The following is a 16,425-nucleotide window of genomic DNA, read 5'->3' on the forward strand; positions in this document are numbered from 1 at the left end:
CTAATGGGAAGTCAGATGTTCTTAGCATTGTTCACCTGTGCCTAGTTTGCCTTTTCACTCTGGCTACTTTATATAATCTTCTCTCTGGTTTTCAGCAATTTGGTGAGGACAGTGTACCTTGGGTGGTTTTCCTGGAGTTCTTGGATTTGTGGGCTTAGAAATGTCAACAAATTTGGGAAGACTTTTGGTAATTATTTTTTAAGTATCCCCCCACCCACATTTTTTGGGTCTGAAATTACACATAAGTTATATTACTTGATGTTGTCTCAGAGGTTACTTTTTTTGTTTTGTTTTGTTTTTGTTAATAGGTCATTTCTTTAGTGTCTATTGTGCTGTTGGGTTTAGCCAGTGAAGTTTTCATTTCAGTTATTGTATTTTTCTTCTCTAGACCTTGTGTTTGATTATTTGTCATATCTTTCATTTCTTTTCTCATTTTGTTGCTTTTCTTTCTTTAAATTTTGAACATATTTGTAATGTTTTAAAATTTTTATCTGTTGGGGCACCTGGGTGGCTCAGTCGGTTAAGCATCCGACTTCGGCTTAGGTCATGATCTCACGGTCTGTGAGTTCGAGCCCCGTGTTGGGCTCTGTGCTGACAGCTCAGAGCCTGGAGCCTGCTTTGAGTTCTGTGTCTCCCTCTCTTTCTGCCCCTCTCCTGCTCATGCTCTGTCTCTCTCTCTCAAAAATAAATAAATGTTAAAAAAGATTTAAAATCTTTATCTGCTGATTCTATAATTTTCAGCATTTTTTAGTCTGTTTCTGTTGACTGACATTTTTTCTTTTAATTATGGGTTACATTTTCCTGCCTCTTTGCATGTAATTTTTTATTGGATGTTGTATACTGTGAATGTTGCATTATTAGTTATCTTGATTTTTGTTGTCTTCCTTTAAAGAGGATTGGATTTTGTTTTGGCAAGCAGTTAAGTCACTTGTGGGTTAGATTGATTTTTTTTTTTTTTTTTTTAAGGCTAGTTTTTAAACTCTTAGGTTGATCTAGAATTGCTTTATTTAGGCTTCTGCATTTAGCTCTCTAGTAAGACCTGACCTGTCTAGGGTCTCTGCTGAATGCCTGCAGTGTTCATTGAAGTTTCCACTCTGGCTGGTTGGAGTTCAGATGTCTCCCATATGGTTATCAACTCTGGGAATTGTTCAGTTTCAAGTCCTCTAGTTTGTTTCACACGCACCTGCCACCCTCAACAGTTTGGCTTTGCCCAGCCATGTAGAATTCTAACCTACAGGTTGGTGTAGCCAAAGACTCAAGGAGACCTTCTACCAAATTTTGGAACTATTTCTATATGTGGAGCTCCTTCCTCTCTGATACTCTGCCCTGGCAGATTCCAGCCTTCTTAGCTCCCCTAAACCCTGAACTTTGTCACCTCAACCTGTTTAGCTCACTGGGCTCTGCTTGTGGTCATTTCCACAGTGCTACAGTGTAGACAGTACTTCCAAGCAGAAAGCCACAGCCTTCATAGGACTCACCTTTGGTTCCTCTCTCTCAAGAATCATAGTGCTAACTGTTGTTCAGTGCCTAAAACAGTTTTTCCCTATATTTTGTCCCATTTTCTAGTTGCTTAAAATGAGAGGGCAAGTCTGGTACTAATTGCTTCATCATGGCCTGAGCAGAAGTTGAGAGCTATTGTTTTTATTTTCAATTTATAGGTAAGGAACTCACGGCTGCAGATGTTTAAGGAATTCTTCCTTCTGTACTCCTTTTAGCAGATGGATACTCTTTATGTTTGTCTCTTTAAAACCATATAACTTACCGCCAGCCACATTGACCCCTGTCTGCTCTAGACCTGGGTTTCGCTTTTTCTGCAAAGGTCAAGGTAGTTAGTATTTTAGACTTTGGGGGTCACATAAAGTCTATGTCACATATTCTTCTTTATTTTACAACCTTTTAAAAATGTGAAAACCATGCTTAGCTAGTGGGCCACACAAAACCAGACCATGGCCAGATTTGGCCTGGGGGTCACAATTTACCACCCCAGCTCTAGACAGTGCCTTTGTATCTTAGACTTTCCTAGGCCCCCACTTATTCAAAAGTCATATAGTCTTTATCTTATTCCCTAGGGTCTTGCTGACAACAAGATTTATTCAGCTTTTGGTTTGGGGCAAGCATATCCATCATTATGTTAGTTTTCAAATGAAGAAACTTTGGCATAGAGAGGTTAAATGCCAGACACACAGTTAGTAGGTGGCAGAATAGAGATTTATTTATACTTAGGTCTGTCTGATTTTAAAGACTTCCCCCCGCTCACCATCCCCAAACATTTGAAACCATATGCTATACTAGCTCTGACAGAATAGCTGATTTGGTTTAAATAAAAATTCATGCTGATTTTAATGGTTAATAATGGTGTAATATTTTTCTCACTCATGAGAATGACAGAATCATAGCTCTTCAAGGTTGGAAGAAATACTGACTGTATCAAGTCCAGACTCTTGCTGATGTTGGAATCCCTTCAGCAGCATCTTTGTCAGCCATGCTATTTCCATTTAAATATCTTGACCATCTCTGTGGGCAGCCATTAGTTTCGGTCTTACCTTCTGGTAAGACCAGAACAAGCCTGTTCTGCACATTGAAGTTCTTCAAATGCCCTCCCTTTCAGTGTCAACCAGATTTTTTTCAATGATCTCTCATAGAACCTGGCATCCAGTCACCTCATGGCCTACTCTCTTTTCTCTTTATTTCAGTTTATCCATGGTCTTATCAATATGACACTCAGACAGTAGGAAGCAATGGACTACCGATGCACACACCAACATGGTTTGTCCTCAAAAACATGCTGAGTTGAAAGAAGCCAGAAGCCAAGAAAGTACAGCCTGTATGTTTCCATTTATATGAAACTCTAAAAAACAAGTCTGTAGTGACAGAAGGCAAATCAGTGATTGTTTGGGGTTAGATGTGGGGTGAAGGGGATTGACTGGGATGAAGCACAAGGACATTTCTTAATGGTGGTGGTGGTTGGTTACGTGGGTATATAAATTCATCAAATTTTATCAGACTGTACACTTTAGTGGGTACATTTCATTGTGGACATATCTCAATAAAATGGACTAAAAATATACAGTTCAGGGGTGCCTGAGTGGCTCAGTTGGTTGAGCACTGGACTCTTGGTTTTGACTCAGGTCATGATCTCATGGTTTGTGGGTTTGAGTCAAGCATCAGGCTCCACACTGCAGCGCGGAGCCTATTTGGGATCCTCTCTCTCCCTCTTCCTGCCCCTCCCCTACTCACATGCATGCATGTGCGCACGCTCTCTCTCTCCCTTTCTCTCAAAATAAGCATTTAAAAAATGCTTTAAAAAATATACAGTTCTCAGAAATGAACGTGGTGCTCTAGTACTGGTTTTACCAGTATAAAATATAATAGAACTAATACTTCTCACCATCTGAATACTTTGAATCCCTATTAATAATTTACCTGTTTTAAGGAACTCCTTCATAGTGTTGATACATATTAAAATCAAACTTAACTAAAACCTCTCTCATATGTGTTATTATCAACCTTGTTATAATTCCTTCTATATAAAAAACACTCATTTTTGAGAGAAAAAGAGAGAGCATGAGTGGGGCAGGGGCAGAGAGAGAGAGGGAGACTCAGAATCTGAAGCAGGCTCTAGGGTCTGAGGGGTCAGCACAGAGCCTGATGCGGGGCTCGAACTCACGGACCATGAGATCATGACCTGAGCTGAAGTTGGACGCTTAACCAACTGAGCCACCCAGGCGCCTAACTCCTTCTACTTTTACAGTTGATTCTTTAAATGTGTTCTCTGTGTACCCAGAGCACTTTTTCATACATAGCACTGTGATAATAGCATTTATCTCATTGTTGTGATTTTTTGGTTCAAATATCTGCCTCTCTGATTAGTCAGTGAACTTCCCCTGCAGAACCTTAGTCCCTTTTGTATCCCTGGATCCCAGTGTAATAACTGGGTATCGCAGGCACTCAGTAAATGTTCAGTTGAATACTAAAGAATGAGGGAATAGATTTTTTCTTCAGAGCCCATCTCAGATATATGTCCTCCAACAAGTGTTTCTGATTTTCTGCTCCTCAAAGCTAGGTTAGGCATTTCTGCTGGCCCTGTCACTAATATTTTGTGCTTATCCATCCCATTATAATTTATACTGTTTTCATATTCACGGATATTCACTGCACTATTATTTATAGTAGTATAAGTAGCAACTTACCTATCCAATAACAGGGAAATGGTTAAATTATGATTCATTATAACAGTGGAATCTAAGCTATCATTAAAATAATATTGTAAAATAGTGTTTAAGTGTTTATTTTGGGGGGGGGGTAGAGAGAAAGGGATAGAGAATCCCAAGCAGGCTCCGCACTGTCAGCACAGAGCCTGACGTGGGGTTCAATCTCACGAACTGCGAGATCATGACCTGAGCTGCAATCGAGAGCTGGTCGCTTAACCAGCTATGCCACCCAGCAACCCTTGTGAAATAATTTTTTTTTAAAGATGTGATAGGGGTGCCTGGGTGACTCAGTCCATTAAGCATCAGACTTCAGCTCAGGTTATGATCTTGTGGTTTGTGAGTTCAAACCCTTCATCAGGTTCTGTGCTGAGAGCGTAGAGTCAACTTCAGACCCTGTCTCCCTATCCCCCTGCCTCAAAAAAAACCCCATAAAGATGTAGTAAAATGTTTTACAAGTGATAATGAGAGAAAACAAGACACAAAAGGCTATATTTAGATTTCTGGTTTTAAGAAAAGTAAAATGTATATACACGTACATACATGGCAAAAAGACCAAAAGATTATACAGATGTTAGGAAAGTTTATCTCTTCACAGAGGATTATCAGAGATTTTATTTTCTTCTTCTTCCTCCTTTTTTTTTTTTTTCACTTTTCAGAAAACTTGTTACTATAAACAGGAAAAAAAAAAGTTACTAAAAATGTAATTGAGAGGAGAGGGAGACGTGACAACTAAGAGTAACGAGGGGTTGTGGAACAAAAAACAAAACTTTGCATATATGCAAAAAGTGACAAAATCAGAGTAAAGTCTGTAGTTAATGTATTGTAGCAATATTAAGCTAGTAAGAACAGATACTACACTTGATCTTAGCCAAAAGGTGGATAACCTATGTATTGTAGCAATATTAATTTCGTAGTTTCACTGAGTGTAGCACCGTTATATAAGGTGTTAATATTAGGGAAAGTTGGGGGAAGATGATATGAGAACGCACTATACAATCTTTGCAACCCTTCTGAAAGTCCAGAATTATATCAAAATAAAAAATGTGATTGAGTATAAATAGGATTATAAACTCCTTAAGGATAGAGAGTAAGTCTTATTCATCATAGCACACCTTGGGCTGTATCAGGCATATAGTAGATGCTTATAAAATATAAAGGAATTGAGGTGAAATTGTATATTTTCTCAGTTTCTGCCATCCCAGTTATTTTGACTCTGGCTTCAGCCTTCTAAGGTGATATTGAATTTCTAGTGTCATCATCCATTCATATGCTAAATTTTTGTTGAGTATCATGTAGTATATAATGTGCTCAGCCCCACAAGCACTCAAAGACAGTGCCCTGGCACTTGTGAGGTCACGAGGAGCTAAAACGTGTACAGAGATTTATAACAAAGGGTGATTGTTTTAAGTATTACACAAACTGTTACGGACATGGAGAGTCTATAGCAAATATATCCATTTGGGCGATTAAAGGATGCTTACCGAAGGAATGCTTATTCAAAGACGTGAAATTTTAAATTTATAAATATTTTTTAATGTTTATTTTTGTGAGAGAGAGACAGAGCGTGAGCAGGGGAGGGGCGGAGAGAGAGGGAGACACCGAATCCGAAGCAGGCTCCAGGCTCTGAGCTGTCAGTAGAGAGCCCAACAAGGGGCTCAAACTCATGAGCTGTGAGATCATGACCTGGGCTGAAGTCGGACCCTTAACTGACTGAGCCACCCAGGCACCCCTGAAATTTTAAATTTATGGTGGTAAAATTCTACCACCATATTTCAAGAAGAAAGGTAACTTTCTTTATATTTAAAATATTTTTTTATATTTATATTTATATTTAAAATGTGGCCTTTGGGGCGCCTGGTTGGCTCCATCAGTGGAGCATGCAACTCTTGATCTTGGGGTTGTGAGTTAGAGCCCCATGTTGGGTATAGAGATTAAACAAACAAGAAACAAACAAACATATATTAAAATAAAATGTGGCCATTGATTGCGATATTTGGAAAGAGGAGACCCTTTTATTGACTTGAGTCCTGCAGAGAAAACCATACCTTTGTTATCTACTTGTTCCTTGAGAGCAAGGACAAGGTGAGAAACGAGGTAGAAAAGAGAAGAGGAAGAAACTGAAAGGAGCAGGGACAGCCTTTCCCTGGGTCCCCATTACCTCCTGATGTGTATTTCAGAAGCCTGCAGAGTGCAGTCTATAGGTTATTAGATACGAATCTATATTGTGTAGTTCTAGTGCTTATTGTAACTAAGAGTTGGTGGGATGTTTTGTAGTGTTCGCATATATTTATAGATGTGTGAAAAACTTACTGTATATAGAGTGTTCATTCGGTCATCCCACAAATATTTATTGAGTGGTTTACAAAGGAAGATGATCTCATTCAGTTCCCACTGCAGGCTCCCTGTGGGAGAGGAGTCTAGGATTATCATCATTTTCAGTCTACGGATGATCAGGTTGCATTTCAGAGTTTAGTAGCTAAGTGAGTCGTTTAGTACCACACAGCTAGCTACTATGTAGTAGTTTCTAGAACCCATGTCTTCCACCTCCAAATTAAGTACTCTTCCCAGTATGCCTAGTACTTGCTCCGATACTGTGCTGAGTATATATGTCTTTGAGTGTTAAGTGAAATATTAAACAGTTTCAATTCCTGACCTTTCTGAACCCAATCAAGAGGTTAGACCAAGGAAATAATTCCTTTCCAACAATTAATTGCTATTGAAAATCAATGTGTATTTTTTCTTAATGAAAACATTTATTAGAGAAAGATCTCTCTTTTAAGCCTTTCCTTCAGCCTGGAAGCTCTGGTATGCTTTTGGGGGTTTTACAAAGCTCCCCAGGTAGTTATGACTAGGAGAAAGAGGTGGGAACCACTGCTTTGGACCAGTGCTTCCACTGTTTTCCAACAAAGTGAACTTGGTAACTTTCATGTTGGTAAGCAAGCCACATTAGTTTGCCATTAAAACAAAATTCCTTTGAAGTCTCCTGTTTTAACCAGAAAGTTCTTATATAATTATTTTCTATTTCATAAATGTTTATTTATTTACTTTGAGAGAGAGAGAGAACAGGGGAAGGACAGGGGGGAGAGAGAGAGAGAGAGAGAGAGAGAGAGAGAGAGAGAGATAATCCCAAGCAGGCTCCACACTGTCAGTGCAGAGCCTGATGTGGGGCTCAATCCCATGAGCCGTGAAATCATGACCTGAGCCAAAATCAAGAGTCAAACGCTTAACTGAGCCACCCAGGCACCCCATATATTCTATTTAAAAAATATTATTTTGTCTTAAAAAGATTTTTATGGTTCTGTATATAGATATGTATATATATATATATACATATGTATATGTATTTAAAATTTATTTATTTTGAGAGAGAGGGAGTGTACAAGTTGGAGAGGAACAGAGAGGAAGAGAGATTCCCTAGAAGGCTCTACATTGTCAGTGTGTGGGGCTCAAACTCACAAACCAGGAGATATGACCTGAGCCGAAATCAGGAGTTGGACGCTTGATGGACTGAGCCACCCAGGTGCCCCTCTATTATTTATATTTAATCCCAAATCTAAATGAACTTTATTTCCTTACAAGATATGAAGGAGGGTATCCAATGTGGTTTTTTTTTTTCCAATGGGTAACCAGTTGTCCCTGTAGCATTTATTAAATGATGTGTCTTCTCTTTACTGATCTGAAATGCCACCTTTATTCTACAGCAAGCCCCAGTGTTCATAGTTATAGGTCTGTTTCTGGGTTATATATCCCTGTGTGAGGACCACGCTGTTTTAATAACTGTAGCTTGGAAGCATTTTTGTTAGACAGTTTTTTAACCTTCCAATAATCAACAGTGACATTGAAGATCACATCTGTGCCTAGCTGCCAACCTCATCTCTTGCCACTCCCCCTGTAATTCACTCCCTCCAAATCTGGCCATATCCAGTTCTCACAGTCCCCCAAGTGTTCCTTGCCTCATCAAATGCCCATGTCTTGTGCAAGTCCCTCTCTGCCTGCCCTCTTCTCTTAATGTGGTTAATTTGTCCTCAAGATCCAGTGTAGGCTCCTCTTCTGAGAAACCTTCACAGATTTCCCGCAGGCTGCAAGAAACCTTCCTCCTTTACACTTTCATAGTGCTTCGTACATAACTTTCTCATAGAATTTTGTCTTTTGTCTGGTATCCAAAGCTCCTAGCACAATGGCACTCGTTGCACTCAGTTTTAAAAAATAAAACAGAAGAATCCTTGGAAGTAGCCTAGGTACATAGTGCTCCTTCAAGTGCCTGCATACTTTTTTTGCACATACCGTTTCCTTGGACTTCATTGCCTAGCAATTTCCTGCTTAAACTTTCAGACTCTGCTCAGGGGTCACCTCTGAAGGAGCCTTTTGGCCCTTTCTCCTCCTCAGAGTCCTCTGCTTACTCCCACTGCACCCTGTGCATGCCTCTGTTAGAGGGTTTTTCATAGTGCTGTAGAGGATAGTGCACATCTGGACGCACAGTGCTATTTAGTGGCTTGGCTTTGGAACTGAATAGCCTAAGTTCTAAACCTGACTTTACCACGTTCCCAGCTTTGTATCCTGCTTACCAACTATTTAACCTTTATAAGCCTGTTTCCTTAGGTGTAAGATGGGGATAATAATAACTTCTTCCTTACGGGGTCATTATAGGACTAAATGAGACAATACCTCTGAAATGCTTTGTCTTGTATCTAGAACATAGGGGGCCCTGAGTAAATACTACTTGTTATTATATCTCCACTAGATTTTGTATAAGACTTTCTCTTATTTATCTCTGAAACTCAACACCTAGTCTGGAGCCTGGCAGGGAGTAGGCTGATGAATAAATTACCAGCTGTCCTCAAAACTCTCCCCTCCTGTTTTGCTTTTCTCAGTGGTGCCATCCATGTCTTTAGTGTCATCTCTAACTTTCCTTCTCATTCAAAACGAAACAAACAAACAAAAAAATTGTTGAGTGTTTATCATGAGCCAGGCACTGTGCAAGGCCGTGGATGAAAAAGAAAAAGATATAGTCTCTATCCATTGGAGCTTATAGTATAACAGGGGATATAGTTACAAAATAAAATAAAAATACAAGAATCTGTGAGCTCGTTACTGTTTACTCTACTTTTGTTTATGTTTGTACATTTTCAAAATAAGTTTTTAAGTAAATAAATGGATAAGTAATTGTAAAATGTTACGTGCTGTGAAGAGAATGAATAAAGGCTGCGTTTCAGGAAGGACCATCATAGATAAAGTGGTCTGAGGAGTTTGCATTCTAGCTGAGACTGGAGATTGAGAAGGAGCCAGCCAGAGGGGAGGGTGTTCCCAAGGGAGGGAGTAGCATGTAGCACACCACAGGAGAGCAGTCCTTAGCATGGTCAAGACACTGAAAGGTCAGCGAGGAAGACTGGAGAGAGACATTGGAGGGCAGAGAAGCAGAGAGCATGTTACGATCTTGAGGACAAAGAGAAGGAGTCCAGATTTTATTCCTGTTACAGTGTGGTGCTGCTGAAGACTTACAAGCAAGGAATAGGCTGATTTAATTTTGTTTTTTAAAGGTGCATATCAGAAAGACTGAAAGGAGACAAAGATGGGAGCAGTTGAGAAGCTGTGGCAGTAGTTGAGACGAGATGAGAATAGCAAGGGAAGTGAAGAAAAATGAACACGTTGGAGATGTATTTTGGAGACAGACTCAGGAACTTGCTGGTGGATTTGAAATGGGAGAGGAATCCAGATTCATGGCTTGAGAGCTGGATCTTGTGTTATTTACTGAGATTTACTAAGGCAAGAATGTTTTGGAAGGGAAGTCAAGAGCTAAAATTTGATTACATTAAGTTTGAGATGCTTTGAGGTGTCTAAGTGGAAATGTCAGTTAAGTCATTGAACACAGTAGAACCAGAGTCCCAAGCAGAGTTCCAGGCTACAGATATAAATTTGGGACATTTACACTCTAAGGATAATAATTAAAGCCATGGAAATGGATGATGTCATTTAAGGAGACAGTAAAGAAAAGGAGGCTTGGTATTAAGTTCTGAATTACTTAACATTTAGAGACTAGGTCAGAGGAGGATGAAGATGAGAAGTAAGAGAAGTGAAAAATACAGAAAGGAAACTAGGAGAGCGAGGTGCCACGGAAGCACTGTATCCCAGGCCAGTGCCTAGAACTGTACCTGGCCAGGGCTGGTGCTCAGTAATCACCGGTTGAATGAAATCAAGAGATTATTCCAAAGAAGAAGGGAATGATGAACAGAATTTAGTGCTGCTGGGAGGCCCAGTAGGATGAGGGCATAAACTAGATATTGGATTGGCAGAATGGATATTGCTGGTGATGGAGGCAGAAGTCATATTGGAATGGATTGAACAGCATGGGTGGGAGGTAAAAAGTGCAGATAACATTTTTTTAAACCACTTCAATAAAGTTTGGCTGTGAAGGGAGTAGAAGAATGGAGTAATACCCAAAGGGGGATATAGAGTTCAAAGAAGAATTTTTATTTGTTTCTTAAGAGAGGTCATATATAACAGCTTGAATATACATAGATGGGGCATGATCCAGGAAAAAGTGGATGATGCTTGATGGAGAAAAAAGAGGGGATAATTATAAGATTGGAGTTCAAGAGTAGGGAAGAAGGGATTGGATTGGGTGCATAAGTGGAGGGATTGTTCCTTAAGAGGAGAAGTTCCCTTCTGTTGAAAAACAAGGGAAGAAGGGAAAATGGGTGCAGATTCAGGTAGGTTATACATGAATCTGGTATAGTCTGAAGATGGTTGTGAGAAGATGACAGATTTCTAGTTTTAATTTTAGGGTTTTTTAGTTCTCAATAAAGAATAACGGATGTTAGCTAAAAGGGACACAAGGATTGTAGAGGAGGGAAAAATCAGTAAGAAAGAGCCTTCTTGAGGAGAGGAAAATTAGAAAACAGTGAAATCTAGTAGGATTACTAGTTAAGATTGAGTGTCAGTTTAGTGACCTTGAATTTATGGTGAATATAATTGGCCTAGTTGAATGCTTTTTCATCAATATTTTTGGTATGGAGAAGGCAGTTTCTTGAGTTCTGGGATTATAGAGTTCGAAAGAGAGAGACCTTGGAAGAAAGTTGAGCGTTCTAGCGAGGACAGGATTATGACTTTAACTATGAAATCTGAGCTAGATAAAAAGAAAAGTGAAATCTGAAGAGGGAGGATGGGGTCAAGGGATTGAAGGTCTCGTGGGAATTGAAAAGTTGTTTTCATGGGGCACTTGAGCAAGTGAACTAGAAGGACCAAATAGTGGATTGAGTTTGGAGGAGATGCAAGACAGATTGAGTTTGGGGTGACAGTGGAAGGGTGTGGTTGAGGCAGAGTGAAGGAAAAGGTCCTTGGAGCTGACCAGTTTACAGAACAGAGAGGCCAAGGTGGTTGGCTAGGTTACCCATTTGGATGTTGAAGTTATGTTGAGTGTGATGACTAATTGGGCGGAGAGTTTAACACTGAGCCAGATGTGCCTCAAGATCAGATAGTGATAAGTATTGTGCAAAGAATTAAAATTGGGTTCTGGGACAGAAAAGGGGTAGACACTCCTTCAGGCTGGGTGGCTAGGAAGGCCTGTCTGTGGAGGTGACATTATGGTTAGATCTGAATGATGATAGGGTGAGTAGAGAAAATAATCCAGGCCGAGGGAGCAGCTAATACAAAGACTCAAACTAGATACAAAGCCCTCACCTTTGAGAAGCAGACAGGAAGCTGGCGAAGTGGAGCTTATAGGACCAAGAAAGAATAAAATGAAATGAGGTTGGAGTGCAGTAGGAACCAGAGATGATGAAGGATTTTGAAAGTCATGGTCAGGAGCTTAAGCTCCAAGATGGCCCTGATGATCCTCAGGTATTCATGCCTCATGGTATCCTCGTGGTATTCATGCCTTTGTGTAATCTTCTCATGTTGTATAGACTTGACCTGTATGACCAGTGGGATATTGAAGCAGTGATGGTACATGATTTCCAGTGTGAAATTATAGCTTCTGCCTTGCTCTCTTAGACCACTCCCTCTGTGAGAAGACAGCCTGCCCTATTGTGAGGATATTTAAGTAGCCTGTGAAAAGGTTCTTGTGGAGAGGAGCTGAGGCCTCCAGCTAACACCCACCATGGGAGGGAGCCCTTGTGGAAGGAGATCCTTCAGCCCTAGACAAACCTTTAGATGACTGTAGCCTCTCGTGCATATTTCGTTCATAAATATTCTGGTGTGTATCTCTAAAAGATAAGGAATCTTAAAAAAAAAAAAAACAACTCCAAGCATAATACAGTTATCACATCTAAAAACTTAATAATTCCTTAAAGTCACACACAAAACATCAGTATTCACATTTCCCCTGATTCATAAAGTTGGTTTGTTTACACCAGGATCCAAACAAGTACCAACTTACCATTTGGTTAGTATGTTTCCTAAGTCTCTTTTTATCTGTAGGGTCCCCTCTCTTCTTTTTCTTCTCAATTTATCTGAAAAATAAACTTAGCCATCGGTTCTATAGTTTCTCACCTCAGTTTTGCTAATTACATCCCCATGGTGGGCTTGACATGTTCTTCTGTTTTGTATTTTGTGTAAACTGGTAGTTGTATCTGGAGGCTTGATCTAGTTCAGGTTATTTTTGTTTGGCAAGAATACTTTCTAGGAAGTGGTGTTTACTTCCATTAGGAGGCATGTCATAGCATTTGTCTCATCTTACTGTAACGTTAACAGGTATTGAAGACCAATGCCTAGCTGTGTTCATTTATGTTACAAAATGGTGGTATTCTGATTTTGTCATTTGTCTCTATTAATTAGCTAGGGAGGCTTTCCCATATCAATTCTGTGGTTAATTTGAGGTATGCTTTAGGGGCGCCTGGGTGGCTCAGTCAGTTAAGTGTCCAAGTTCAGCTCAGGTCATGATCTCATGGTTTGTGAATTCAAGCCCTGCATCAGGCCCTCTTCTGTCAGCACAGAGCCTACTTTGGATCCTCTGTCTCCCTCTCTCTCTGCCCTTCCCCTGCTTGCTCTCTCTCTCAAAAGTAAATAAACATTTTTAAAAATCTGAGGTATACTTCATTCAGGAAAGGCAGGTTAAATGCTTGATTCTTTCCCTTTACTTACCAGTTTTCATATTAACAATGTGGTTCCCTAGCATAGATGGGTCCAGAGAAGAACAATGATATTTAAAAAAATATATATTATGAACTTCAGGATTTTAAGATATTTAATAGATGTGAGTCCATTGCAGTGATTTTTAAAAATTTATGCTTCACATGTTCTGACTAGGGGGAGGAGCCTCTTCAAGTTGACTTCTGAAGACTTTTTATAGCATCCTTTCTTTTTGATATGGCAAGATGTCTTCTACACTTTCTGTCCCGGTCCTGAATCCTCCACTTCTTCAAGGAGCTCTGGTTCCTTTCAGTGGGAAAGGCTCTATGTGAATTTTGGGTGCTTGGTCATGTACAGCAGACTTTTAATAGATGCTTATTAGAATCTAAGTAGAGTTCAAAAACATGTTCTAATGGATAGAGATTTCTAATGGATAGAGATTTTATTCTTAATGTACAAAAATAAGAAACACGGAGTGCTTTTGTTCATTTGTTTGCAAGGAGATAGGAAAACGAAGGCTTTAGATAGAAAAAACATAAGTTTTAACTTCCCTTTTAAATTGTGTGTCCTCTGTGTGCCGTACTTTTTTCATCATGTCCACTGAAGAGAAATGGTAATAAGTCTTTCATATTTCTGGCTACATAAAAACCAGGTAGTGTTTAAGATTATCATTATAAGGGCACCTGGGTGGCTCAGTTGGTTAAATGTCCAACTCTTGATTTCAGCTCAGGTCATAAACTCACGGTTCTGAGATCAAGCCCTGTGTCTGGCTCCTCGCTGGGCTGGAGCCTGCTTGGGATTCTCTCTCTGCCCTACCCGACTCATGGTTTTTTTTTTCCCTCTCTCTTTCAAAAAAATAAAAATAAATATTATCGTTATAGCATTTGGTTGATATATTTCTTAAGTCTTTTTTTTTTTTTTTTTCCTTTAGATTCCACCTCCTTATGGGTCTTGGCATTTTTAGGAGGTTGTAATAATTTGTTTTGAAAGTTTTTGTTTTGTCATAATACCCTCAGCTTATGCTATATCACAAGTGAAAAATCTTAGTTTTTGTGACAGGCATAGGGAGTCCTTGTTTCTGGATATTTTGACCACTAAAATTCACTTATTACATATAGAGAGGGAAATACATTATACAATTTGAATATTTGTATACTTAAATTATAAATTAAGTTAGAGGGGACTAGAATAATGGCCCCTTAGAGAAGACTCTGGATTATAGATTTTTTTTCTGTGTTTAACAACTCGATACTTCCCTCTTTCCAGTATTCAGGATCTAGTTCAACAGTCTTATAAATGATGCTTTAAGCTTTTCATTCACTCCACACATATTTATTGAGCACCTGCTCTAACTAGGCATGGTCCTAGGAACTGGAGATAAAGAAATTAGCAAAACATCTGCTGCCCATCACAGGACTTTTTATCTAGTGGGAAAAGTCTTTCCCAATCAAGTGGTTACATTACTACATATGTAACATCAAACCCTGATAAATGCCTTTTGGGAAAAATACTGAAGGCTATAAGAGTAAGTGATTGGGGGATCTGAGTTAGTCTGGGAGGTGAGGGAAAGCCCCTCTGAAAAAGTAACATTTAAGCAGAAATTGGCAGGAAAGGTAGGAGTTGGCCAGGTGATCACTGGGAACAAGTCTTTCAGGCAAAGGGACTAACGTGTGAAGGTACTGAGGGAGGAAAGAACCTGAAGCCTTGGAGGAACTGAGGAAAGCTGGTTTACTGGAGACAGAAGAGGAAGGCAGGGGGTTAGGAAAGCTACAGATGTCAGCACGGCCAGGTCTTACAGGGGCACTGTTGGCCTCAATCTCTCTTGGAGATTTAGAGGTACAGCCACTTAACTGTTGGTGACCCAGACTCCAAGGACTAGGTTTCCACATGCCACTTCCCAGAACCCCTTGGTCCTTCTCGTGGGAGAAGCTGAACCTGCTGGGAACTCTGAGTTCATCTTCTCTCCCTGTACTTCTTGACGGTTCTTTCTTTTTTTTTTTTTTTTTTAATTTTTTTTTTTTAACATTTATTTATTTTTGAGACAGAGAGAGACAGAGCATGAACGGGGGAGGGGCAGAGAGAGAGGGAGACACAGAATCGGAAGCAGGCTCCAGGCTCTGAACCATCAGCCCAGAGCCTGACGCGGGGCTCGAACTCACGGACCGCGAGATCGTGACCCGAGCCGAAGTCGGACGCTCAACCGACTGAGCCACCCAGGCGCCCCTTGACGGTTCTTTCTTTTTTTTTTTTTTTTTGGGACAGAGAGAGACAGAGCATGAACAGGGGAGGGGCAGAGAGAGAGGGAGACACAGAATTGGAAACAGGCTCCAGGCTCCGAGCCATCAGCCCAGAGCCTGACGCGGGGCTCGAACTCACAGACCGCGAGATCGTGACCTGGCTGAAGTCGGACGCTTAACCGACTGCGCCACCCAGGCGCCCCTGCGGTTCTTTCTTAATAGAGGAATAAGTTATTCCTGCTTATTTTGTACCTATGAGTAAAAGAAATTTTTATTAACAAATGGAATGACTTTTGGCTAATCTTCAGAAACCTTTACTCCAAGAATGTACTCATATACAATTACACCTTTAAAAGATTTTCACATCTTATCTGATCCTCATAGCAACTGTATAAGGTAGAAAGTTCTATTATGCTTTCCTCATTATATAGAAAATTGCACTGAAGCTCTGAAAAATTAGATAATTCCCCAAGGTCCACTAATAAGTAGTGAAACAGTAACTGGACACCATGTCTTGTAACTATAAACCAAGTGGTCTTTGTGCTGCGTTCCTCCATTCGCTCTGAATATGAGGGTTTCTAGCATATTTTGATGTCAGTATTTGCTGTCTCTCTCTCTATTTTTTGCTGTCTATATTTTTTAAATGGAAGAATAAGTCATAAAAGCTTAAAAACCAATTTACTGTGAGAGATGAAGGAAGGGAAATGGGGTAGAGGGGACAGAGATAGGAACTAGACTGCTTTGAATATACAGCAGTTTATTTGTGGATTTGACATTATGCAATGATTTAAACGATTATAAGGCAAAGTTAATTAAAATTTTTTTTAATGTTTATTTATTTTTGAGACAATGCGAGAGACAGAGTGCAAACAGCGGAGGGGCACACAGAGGGAGACACAGAATCCGAAGCG

General features: G+C 39.9%; 1 protein-coding gene and 1 pseudogene across 2 annotated transcripts in view; one reads left to right on the top strand and one right to left on the bottom strand.

The window, feature by feature from the left end:
* TNRC6B (trinucleotide repeat containing adaptor 6B) overlaps positions 1-16,425 on the top strand; it is a 249,751-nt gene that overhangs the window by 24,198 nt on the left and 209,128 nt on the right. The window contains exon 1 of one of the 2 annotated variants that reach the window (XM_042947891.1): positions 848-2,824. The exons of the other annotated variant lie outside the window; for it this stretch is intronic. The gene's annotated coding sequence lies outside the window, so the exon portion shown is untranslated. Of the gene's footprint in view, positions 1-847; positions 2,825-16,425 lie in introns of those variants that run through there. 2 annotated transcript variants of the gene reach the window in all.
* On the bottom strand, positions 4,992-5,099 carry LOC122225777 (annotated as a pseudogene).

Source organism: Panthera leo, chromosome B4, assembly GCF_018350215.1.
Source record: "Panthera leo isolate Ple1 chromosome B4, P.leo_Ple1_pat1.1, whole genome shotgun sequence".
Lineage (NCBI taxonomy): Eukaryota > Metazoa > Chordata > Mammalia > Carnivora > Felidae > Panthera > Panthera leo.